Raw genomic sequence first — 11,095 nt, 5'->3', positions numbered from 1 at the left:
AGCTTCCTCTTTTCCAATTATAAATACTCTTTATTATTTTCGAAAGTTATTAATAAAAACTATTTTTTAATATAAGTTTTTTGAGTAGCATACGTTTTTACAACTAAGTTATTATTACATGGAATACTGATGTAATGGTATACTTAAACCATAAAGACACGATTATAAAAAAATTCTAATTTAATTAGTCAGTCGGCAAAAGTTACCCTCGGTGACGAAACGACTAATAAACCACAAACACTCTTCAATGTATAGAATGGCAAAACTTTTTAATGTTAGTTTTTAAACTTGAAACGTAGTTTATGATAAGTGGTCAATTAAAATGTAACTTAAAAAAAAATTAAATTTTTAACTTCCCGCTAAGGAAATCGAAGATTTTCAAAATTCGGGAAGTTATTGGTTTCACCCCGTTTTGCGAAAATTGAGTTTTCATCAGATCTCGACATTTTAAGGTCACAGGAAGCTTTCCTGACTATTCCCGCGATGGTGTTTTTTTTTTTTTTTTTTTTTTTTTTTCTCTCTAGGGGGGGGAATCCTTTTTACGGATTCCAGGCGTAGCTGTTTGGCCTGGATATGTGGCGACTCGACGCAGTGTCATACTAAAACTCGACGCTGACGCCCCTACCCACTAAACCCTAAAACCCCTTTCTCTTCTATCCTCTGATCCCCCATGGTACCACCGTAAGGCATTTCTTCGTAGGGGGGGGGGGAATTAGCTGCCGCTCTTCCTTCTGGTGGCTAAGATGTTATTTCTTCCTTCTAGATTCTGTCTTTCGCTCTTTTCCTCTCTATGGATCGCAACTCGGTAAGCACTTTTGTAGCAAAAGTGCTTGTGGCGTTCCAGGCAGCTTCTGATGACAGCATTGCTGCTACTATTGTCTCTGGTTGGATTTTCCTCTTCAGGATATTCTCCAGCTCATCTCGCTGTGGGTAAAAACGTGGGCACTCAAAGACAACGTGCTCTGCATCTTCATTGACTTCTGAGCAGGACGGGCACTCCGGGGAATCATCATGCTTGAAGCGGTGGAGATACGCCCGGAAACAGCCGTGTCCTGATAACATCTGTGTAAGATAATAGTTGACCTCACCGTGACTCCGGCCCGCGATGGTGTCTGTGCGGCTGTGTGTGTGTGTGTGTGTGTGTGTGTGTGTGTGTGTGTGTGTGTGTGTGTGTGTGTGTGTGAATGTGTGTGTGTGTATGTATGTATGTATGTAAACTTCTTGTAACTTTTGAACGGCTTGACCGTTGGATCAAAATAGGTGGCGATCCAAAGAGTATTATTGCTATTAAATTTCGTAAAAATTTGAATCAATTCGATCGGGTAGATTTTGAGAAATCTCAAAAATAAAATTTTCAAAAAATCGTTTTTTTGGAATAACTTCTAAACGATTGCACCGATCAATTCCAAAAACTATTCCGCTCTTAAGTTTGAAAAACCACGTCGATTGCCACCAGTCCCGTCAAAATCGGTTGATTCGTTCGAGAGTTATCAAAAACGAAAAATTTCAAAAAAAGTGTTTTTTTGGAATTACTTCGAAATTCCTCGTTCGATCGATTTAAACTTAAAAATCCAATATGAGGTTTCAAAAACTGCGGCGAATGCCACCAACCACATAAAAATGGGTTCATTCATTCAAAAAGTTATTGTGGTTTGAAAATTAAAAAAATAGTGTTTTATCAAACTTCTATCAGACTTTTGAGCTCGAAGAGCTCAAAAGCATAAAGAAGCTATCTCTTTGAGCTCGGAGAACTCAAAATCCGAACAAAAACAGTTTCACTGTAAAAAATCGCGCCAAGTCCACGTTCATAAGACTATTAAGAAAAAAAATTTGTTTTTTTCTTTACAAAAATATATAAAATAAAAAAATAAAAAAATCAAAGTAACCGATATGATTGTTTATGATTTTCGGAAATTAAAAAAAATTGTGTTATAAATTTAAAAATTAAGAAAAAAAATTTTGGAACGTATTTAGTGTGCGCGGTTGCAAAATATTTTACTTTTAATGAAATTCGTAAAATCTATTTACTAGGACTTTAAAAAAATTTAAATACACAATGACGCACACCAAGTACGTTCCAAAATTTTTTTCTTAATTTTTAAATTTATAACACAATTTTTTTTAATTTCCGAAAATCATAAACAATCATATCGGTTACTTGGATTTTTTTATTTTTTTATTTTATATATTTTTGTAAAGAAAAAAACAAATTTTTTTTCTTAATAGTCTTTTGAACGTGGACTTGGCGCGATTTTTTACAGTGAAACTGTTTTTGTTCGGATTTTAGTATTTTTTGTAATTATAATAAAAATTTACAATTGGTACCAACTTAAATCTCGCGTTGGCAGCATTTTTTATAGCAAACTATCCCCTTGAAACTACAGTTTATGTAAAAATAATTCTAGCGCACCCTGGCGGGTGTAGATGCAAGCTGTGAAATATCTTTTTTAACTGTAGTTTCCCATCTAATGAAGGATTACTATGAATTCTCGAATTATTTAGTCTGTGGCAGATCACTTTGCCCATTGAAAAAAAGTCAGGATCGAAATTTTTGCGTTGCTATAGTTTGTGCTGATTAAATTTAGTAATTTCAAGTAGATTAATTGTTGTAAGTGAATATAACTAATTAATAACAGTCAAATAAAGTATGAATTACTGTTATAATATACAATTTAGGAAAAAAAAGTACCGTAGAATTAAATAAAATTTTGCAACCTCAAAATACCGTTCTGCTTACAGTAAACATAGTCGGGAGTCTGGCGCTCCGTTTACAGCAGATTTGATGAACGGAACTTGGCGCCAGATTCTACCGAATCTGTGGATAATACAGAAATTGTACTTTTGAGCTCGAAGAGCTCAAAAACAAAATAAGTGAAATGTTGAGCGTTTAGGTATGGAGTTAGCGGGAAGTTGCAGGGATGGCCTTTAGGGTCAACCGTTTTCCTGATTTTTTTATATTAAAACAATCTAAAAAACAGTGTTTTATTATTTATTTCGTTATCTTTAATTATGAAGTAAAAAATAAAACATTATTTAAGTAAGGCGTCGGTGCACGTTTTTTAACTTCCCGCTAAGAAAATTGAAAATTTTAAAAAATCGGGAAGTTATTGTTTTTACCCCGTTTATCGAAAATCGAGTTTTCATCAGATTTCGATGTTTTGAGGTCCTAGGAAGCTTCTCTGACTATTCCCGCGATGGTGTCTGTATGTCTGTATGTATGTATGTATGTATGTATGTATGTATGTATGTATGTAAGTATGTATGTATGTGTGTGTGTGTGTGTGTGTGTGTTTTTTTTTTAACTTAGGGGGGGGGGAATCCCTTTTACGGATTCCAGGCATAGCTGTTCGGCCTGGATAAGTGGCGACTCAACGCAGCATCATACTAAAACTCGACGCTAACGCCCCTACCCACTAAACCCTAAACCCCTTTTCTTCTTTCCTCTAATCCCTCATGGAAACCGCCGTCAGGCATTACTTCGTGAGGGGAGGATCTAGCTACTGCTATTCCTTCTGGTGGCTAAGGTGTTATTTTTCCTTCCTTCTAGTTTCTGTCATTTGCCCTTTTTCTTTCAATGGAGCGCAGCTCTGTAAGCACTTCGGTGGTAAACGTGCTTGTGGCGTTCCAGGCAGCTTCGGATGACAGCATTTCTTCTACTATTGACTCTGGTGTGATTTTCTTGTTCAGGATCTTCTCTAACTCATCACGCTGTGGGTTAAAATGAGGGCACTCAAAGAAAACGTGCTCCGCATTTTCAGCAACTCTTGGGCAAGACGGACACTCTGGGGAATTATCATGCTTAAAGCGATGAAGGTACTCCCGGAAACAGTTGTGTCCTGACAACATCTAGGTCAGATAGTAATTGGCCTCGCCGTGATTCCGGTTAAGCCAAACGTCAATCCTTGGTATAAGTCGATGAGTCCATCTTCCCTTCTCCGCAGCATCCCATAGTTGTTGCCATCTTGCTATACTATGTTGTCGCTCTTCAGTTCTCAGTTCTTCAGCGCTCAGTGTAGATGACCTCTTTCGGTGGTATAGGTTCCGTCTTTCCTCAGCTAGGACTCTAAGAGGCAGAGTTCCAGAAATGACGCACACTGCCTCCTCGGATATTGTGCGGAAGGCGCTTGCAACTCTCAGTGTACTTAATCGGTAGACCGGTCCGGCTTTCCTCCATGATTCTTGGGTCTCCAGCGCGTCTGCCCAAACGGATATTCCATATGTGAGCACTGATGTGACTACTGACGACAGCAATAGTCTCCTGCTCTGCTTCGGGCCTCCAACATTCGGCATCAGTCTTGATAGACTAGTTACCACCGCTGATGCTTTAGCACTTACGTGTTCGACCTGTTGCTTAAAGTTCAGTCGGGCATCCAGCGTCACCCGACATTCAGCTTGATGTTTTCTACGATCTTTCTGCTGGTGATGAGCATAGCTTCAGTTTTGTGCTTGGCTAACTCCAACTTCATCATCTCCATCCATAGGTTAATCCGGCTAAATGTGATATCGAAAGCCAGATTGATCTCTTCCAAGTGTTTCGCGACAATCACTACCGCTACATCATCGGCATATGCAACAAGTTTCACCTCTGATAGTAATGCAACTCTCAGGAGACCATCATACATGATGTTCCACAGCAAAGGACCCAAAACCGAGTCCTGTGGCACTCCTCCGGTTATTTCGTACTCCCTTGGACCGTTTTTCGTGTCATATTTGAGGACTCTGTCTGTAAAGTAGTTTGCTACCATTCTGCGCAGGTATCCTGGCACTTCTTTATCTTTGAGAGCTCGCATGATGCAGTCCCAGTTAGCGGAATTGAAGGCATTTTTGATGTCCAAGGCAGCCACTAAACAATATTTCTTTCTGCCACGTTCCCATCTCTTTCCAGCGATTGCCTCCTTAGCTGTATCGACCACCAGGTTGATCGCATCCAGCGTTGATCGTCCTTTCCGGAAACCATACTGGCCTTCTGCTAGGAGTGGATCGACGGCTGCTTCTATTCGTTGGTGCATTATACGCTCTAATATCTTACCCGCTGTATCCAGCATGCAGAGTGGTCGGTAGGATGATGGCTCGTCCGGTGGCTTCTTCCCTTTAGGGAGAAGTACAAGTCTTTGCTGTTTCCATCTTCTAGGAAAAATCCCTTCTTTGAGGCACGAATCGTAGGTATCTAAATTTTTGTTTCTTTCTGCTAAAATGAAATAATTTATTTATTTATTTATTTATTTAATAATGCCAAGGCTGATGCCAAATGGCAAGGTATACAAAATATTTTTGCAATAGTGGATACAATTTTATAAAAATTTGAATATAATGAATATAATAATAAAAATGCTTATGATAAACTATAATATGATTTAAATTTAATTTTTTATATGATTTAGATGATTTAACTAGGGTAGATGGGTTTATATAATATCTGTAGTTATACAGTCAAAGATAATAACAATATGAATTATAATAACATCGAGAGTGACAATAGGTAACTTAGTTTAAGTCTCTTGCTCCATTAAATAATTAAACAGTTTGGTTTTAAAGACCTCAATACTGGAAGCACCAATAATATCAGGGGGCAATGTTTGCCAGAGACGAATAACAGTGATAACAAATGAATTTTCATAATAATTCGATGTAAAATGCGGGATTTCAAAGTTAACATTATTTGATTTGAGAGCTAATCTTTGTGATCGTCGAGAATCAATATCAATAAATTGTTCACTTAAGTAAGTCGGCTTATCTATTTGTAATAATTTAAAGAAATATGTTGCTATAAAATAAGTCCGTCTCGATTTTATGGAAAGCCATTTTAATAATCGACGATAGGGAGTTACATGGTCATCACGTTTAAGACTGAAAATGAATCGAATTGAACTGTTTATTGCTTTCTGTAATTTTAAATCGTTTTCTGCCGTGGAATCAATAAGTACAGCACTACAATAGTCAATTAGTGGAAGTACAGTAGCTGAAATTAATAATTTTCTTATTTCCTGAGTAAAAATATTTTTTCGTACTTTAAGACTATAAAGCGCTGAGTTTATTTTCTTTATTGTGTAAGACACATGTAGCTTCTAAGAGAGATTATTACTGATGTGTAAGCCCAAGCATTTGGTCGAATTTACATATGGCAATGCAATGCCATCAACAACAATAGGAGGTATTGAGTTTGCATCTAACTTTCTTAATCTACCATTTGATCCAATAATCATTGCTACCGTTTTATTTAAATTTAATTTTAACCCATGTTCTGCAGTCCAATCTGCAATAGCTGGAGCATCTACTGTAACCTTTTGGATTGTTTGTAGTAAATTGCACGCCTCATAGCGCGAAGCGCGTGAGGTTGTGCTTTATACTCGACTCGTCAAGATCAAGCAATTTTGTGATCTTTAAATGTCTCTATCACAACCATATTACACTTATACAATAATATAAGTAGATGTACACGGAGAAAACACTTAAATTAAACAATCTTTTACTTTCTAAAATCATTTCATGTTGCTATTTTGAAAAAAAAAAACGTTTTGAAAAAAATTTTACGTGGACGTCCGGATGTCACCCCATTTTGGATGTACCAATGATTACTCCCGAACAAATTGATATTTCAAGACCGGACCTTTTTTATTAGTTTACGAATGCGATGAACTGGGTCCGTATTTCATATCAGTAGCCTAGTTTACGTATTATTTTTTTAAATTGAATTTTTATTAAAATTTATTACGATATAACCGTACAAAGACAAACGAATTTTTCTTATTTATCACGTGAAAACTATGGCGCCACTAGAAAAAGCTAGATTTTTTTAGACTGCGTGCGCATATAACAAGAAAAAAGGGCGCTGATATTAAAAAAAAAAAATACTCTGTAAGAAATTACTTAATTATAATTTTTTTTTTTTTATCAGTTACACAATTTATTTTTTCTTAAAAAATGAATGAGCGTTATGAGGCGTGCACTTTTGGATTTTCCAAACTTTTTGTTAATCTTTTTCTTATTAAAACTTAATTTTTGGAAATAATTTTCTTTAGATAATTCAAATATTTTCTGAATTTTTGAATTTTTTTTTTAAGATTTAATTTCCGTTTTCGAGGGTTATTTTGAAAATTAATTGATCATTTAGTTGGATAACTATCCCCCGAAATTTAATTAAATTTTATTTTCAAAAATTTCAAATAATTTATAATTAAAAGAAAAACTAAGGGTTTTTGGAAATTTTTTTTTGGATATTTTATTTTTATTGGTAATTCACTTTGGACATTTGTATTTGGAAATTAAATTGAAAATTTAATATTTTACAAATTTAATTCTCAGGTATTTTATTTAATAATTTACTTTTGAGAATTATTTTCGAGAATTTAGTTTAATATTTATTTATTTTTGAAATTCACTTCGGATATTAATTTGAAAAATTACTTTTTGTTATTTTCTGAAATTTATTTTTTTTTCGAAAATTTATTTTTCTGAAACTTAATTTTGTTTTTTTTGAAATTCTGAAATTTATTCAGAAATTTTATTTTTTTTGAAAATTTATTTTTGTGAAATTTATTTTTATTGATTTATTTTGAAAATTATTTTGAAATTCTTTTGGAATTTAGTCTAGATTATATTTTGGAACTTTTACCGAATTATTATTTTGAAAATTTAATTACCAGGTACTCAAATTAAAATTTGTTTTTTTTTCTTTCAAAAATTATTTTTATTTTGAAATCTGTTTTATTCAGCAAATATTATTTTTCTCAAAATTTACTATTTTCAAATTTAAATAACTTATTGACAATTTGCATATTTTTTTGGAAAATTATTTTTAATTCATTTTTGCTTAATTAAATTATATTAACAAGAAAAAAAAAAAAAAACTTTTTATGGACGAAACAAATAATATTTTACAATGTTACCTCCAAGTGGACCGAGAACTAGGTCTCAAGGACTCGTTGAAGAGCCAAAAAGTGACTCTCGTCGAGTTTCTTTCGGAAGAGGCCGTGGTACAATGTCACCATTGACCACAGTGAATCCCGGAACCAACGTTGGACAAAGACCCTTGGGGGAGCGTACTCGTATACCCAGGTCAAGCGTAATGCCTGTACTTTCGGGGGAGTCGACTCAATTACACCCGGGTCTCAACCAACAAGATTCTGCGGGATTGACTCGAATACCCAGGTCAAGCGTAACGCCTGCACCTTCGGGGGAGTCAACACAAGTGATCACGGGTCTCAATCAACAAAGATCCGCGGGAAACAGGGTCACACATTCGAATATTGTCGAGGTCCTAGGAGGCTAGTTTGTAATATCTGCTATAAAGTAGGACATGGGAGACAGACTTGTCCTTTAGCTGCTCTGGCGAATTTATAACCTCTGTCAGAGTTAGTAAACCCTGGGTCAATTTTACTACATCAAAAAATAGTCAGTGGTAGCTCGTAGTTTCTCACGTGCCTTACCAAGATAAACTGAAGACTGAGGAAAAAGATTTGCATCATAGAGAGACATTCGAATACGAATCTGGGTTTATCCCCGAAAAGAGATGCGGGATTTATACCAATCTTTTCTCGTGGGCCAGATTCGGTGAATGATTATGGATTGTTAATTTTGTTACTGATAAAAATATACGTTGTTAAAAAAAAAAAAAAAAAAAAAAAAATAAAGATAATCATCGCACAGCGATTTGTTGAACCACTCTGTACAGAGGAGGTAATAAAAGTGAGTATTCTACTGGAAAACCCATCACTGGGTCTTTCAGTTACTATATTGGAATCTTGTATATTTTTCACGGAACAAAAATTTGGAGGAAAACTCAGAAACAGAACAAGCATCTGTTCCTGAGTGAGAATGAGTTGAAAACCAATGCAAACCAGCAGTTAGTCAACGAGTAGTCTCACCAACTATCAACACGTCTTTACAAACATCATGATACTATTAATACTCCAAGAGACATTAGATAGAGATAGTGAGAGATCTTATATCAAATGGAAGAGTGTATGAAAATATTTAAACATCTAGTTGTTGGTGATCTACAAGAAGATCAGACCAAGGAAGGAGTGCTTCTTGCTAATCGCTTTACTGGTAAAGTAAGAGTGGAGCACCTTTCATAATTCAAGTCAGACCGCTGGAGAACCATAATTGTGTATTTTACCCGACCTAGGTTATTCCTTGGTCCTGGGGATGGACTTCGAGGTGAAATTAAGGTGTACGAGGTACTAGTTTCGTGTCATCTAGTTTATCAAGAACCCGGAAAAGACAAGGAGCATTTGATTATTGTCTCAATTGTCAGCTCCGTGGTATAAAAACTAGATTTACAACTACAGTAGGAGCACCTAGCTGAAGTTTGGTGAGGAGGAGGCTAAGATGCTATCTCGAGCTCACGAAGCTGATGACCTGAAGTGTCCGTGCTGTTCGAACGAAGGTGGGGTCGGAGACGTCTTTTAAGTCAGGGAGACTTCAACCAACGCTGAGTCATCAATTGAGCCCATGTCTGAGCCAAAACCAAGTCCAAGTCCACCGTGGCCTGTACCAGCATCACCTAGAAGCCTAAAATTTTTTCTTTTAAGTCTACAGAGTCGACAGGATGTCAAAGCGTTATACCCGGACATGTACTAAGGTGTCCAAGGGGGCCATACCTCGTCGACCACCGACCACGACGAATAAGCCTGCAAGTTCGTCCACTTACGTGAAGACCAGGGTCTTCACGAGGTCCCAACCACCAGCGGCAACACCCAGGAGACGCTCTGTTTCTTCGGTACCCGCTCCAGCTCGCACAACATCTGTGACTACGGCTGAGCCCACGCCATGGAGGTGGAGGAGGCTGCAGCACTTCCAACTAGAAACCAACCTGCTGCTGACACTCAGGCAGCCTCAACATCTACGTTTAAGCTCCCTGAGTGTCCATCTCATCTTCTACCAGCCTTCGCCGCCTACAGGGCGAGTGTGTATAAGGAGGCACTGGAGCGGGCTGCCAAGACTGGAGTTATGGAGACCGGCATTCCTCGTGCCGAAGAGGTGCCCGAGCCAGAGCCCAGCAACGTTCCGGTCCGTCGCAAGACGGGAAAGAAGAAGAAGAAAAGGAAGAAGGGCGAGTTGAGAGGCCCTAATTGGGCCGCTATGGAGTTCGGAGGCAGTGGAGAGCCAGTTTCCGAAGACTCGAGGATGGAGGATGAGAGGATCTTCAACGACCTTGATGAGAGCGACAATGATGTTCTTCAACTAGATCATGGCGAAGACTTGTAGCTGCATAATTAAATTTATCTTTTGTATTTTTAATAATTTTGTGTCATATTTTATTCCATGTACACCTGGCGGGGAACTGAAGATCGAGACTCCCTAGTGCTGGTCTGGCGGGGAGGAGTGTAACAGGGTAATTTACCCTGTATCGGTAAAACCGATCACGCATGATAATTATTCGACGCAGCACTGGCGCGTCTCGGTCTTCGGGACTCATTAGCGTTAAGTGGGGGTAAGTCTGAGGTTTCTTGGCTGATCGCGTAGCTGCGGTGAGTTAGAAGTAGTGCAGTGCTCAGTTCAACAACATCAGCAGCCAAAAAGTCCAAGAAGGAAGCCAGTTTTGAACAAAGAGTTTCCTTAGCACAAATTTAACCAGGTATTGAGACTTTCACATTTTTGATGAGCCAAGGGGGTCATATACCCGGCTCATCAATTTTACTACTTCTCATTATTAATCAAATTTTTGATAATTCAATTGTTTATAATATTTTGCCTAATAATAATTAAAAAATTAATTAATTGTAATTAAATCTTATTCGTTAGCATTGTGAGCATTCTTCTTGGGGATCTTATACCCGAAGAATGTTCTAGACCTCTTGGGTTTGGAAGTCGTGAGTAATTGATTTATTAATTTGGCCAGTTCATAATTATTAACATCTTAAGATTGGTTTAAATAAATTTATTTCATTAATAAAACATTAATTTAATTTCTGAATATCGAGAATTATTCCAATCGGCGGCTCACGACCGGTCAAGCGTCGGTCGCATACCCGAGGTCATATTTGCTACGCAGTTACGAACAACGGCGTCCATTTTGAGCACACAAATTCCTTGTGAATTTTATTACGCAGAAAATATAAAAGTAACAATTGGACTATCATTACAATTTTTA

This window comes from Cotesia glomerata, linkage group LG3 (assembly GCF_020080835.1).
Source record: "Cotesia glomerata isolate CgM1 linkage group LG3, MPM_Cglom_v2.3, whole genome shotgun sequence".
NCBI lineage: Eukaryota > Metazoa > Arthropoda > Insecta > Hymenoptera > Braconidae > Cotesia > Cotesia glomerata.
Note: the sequence above shows the minus strand (reverse complement) of the source record.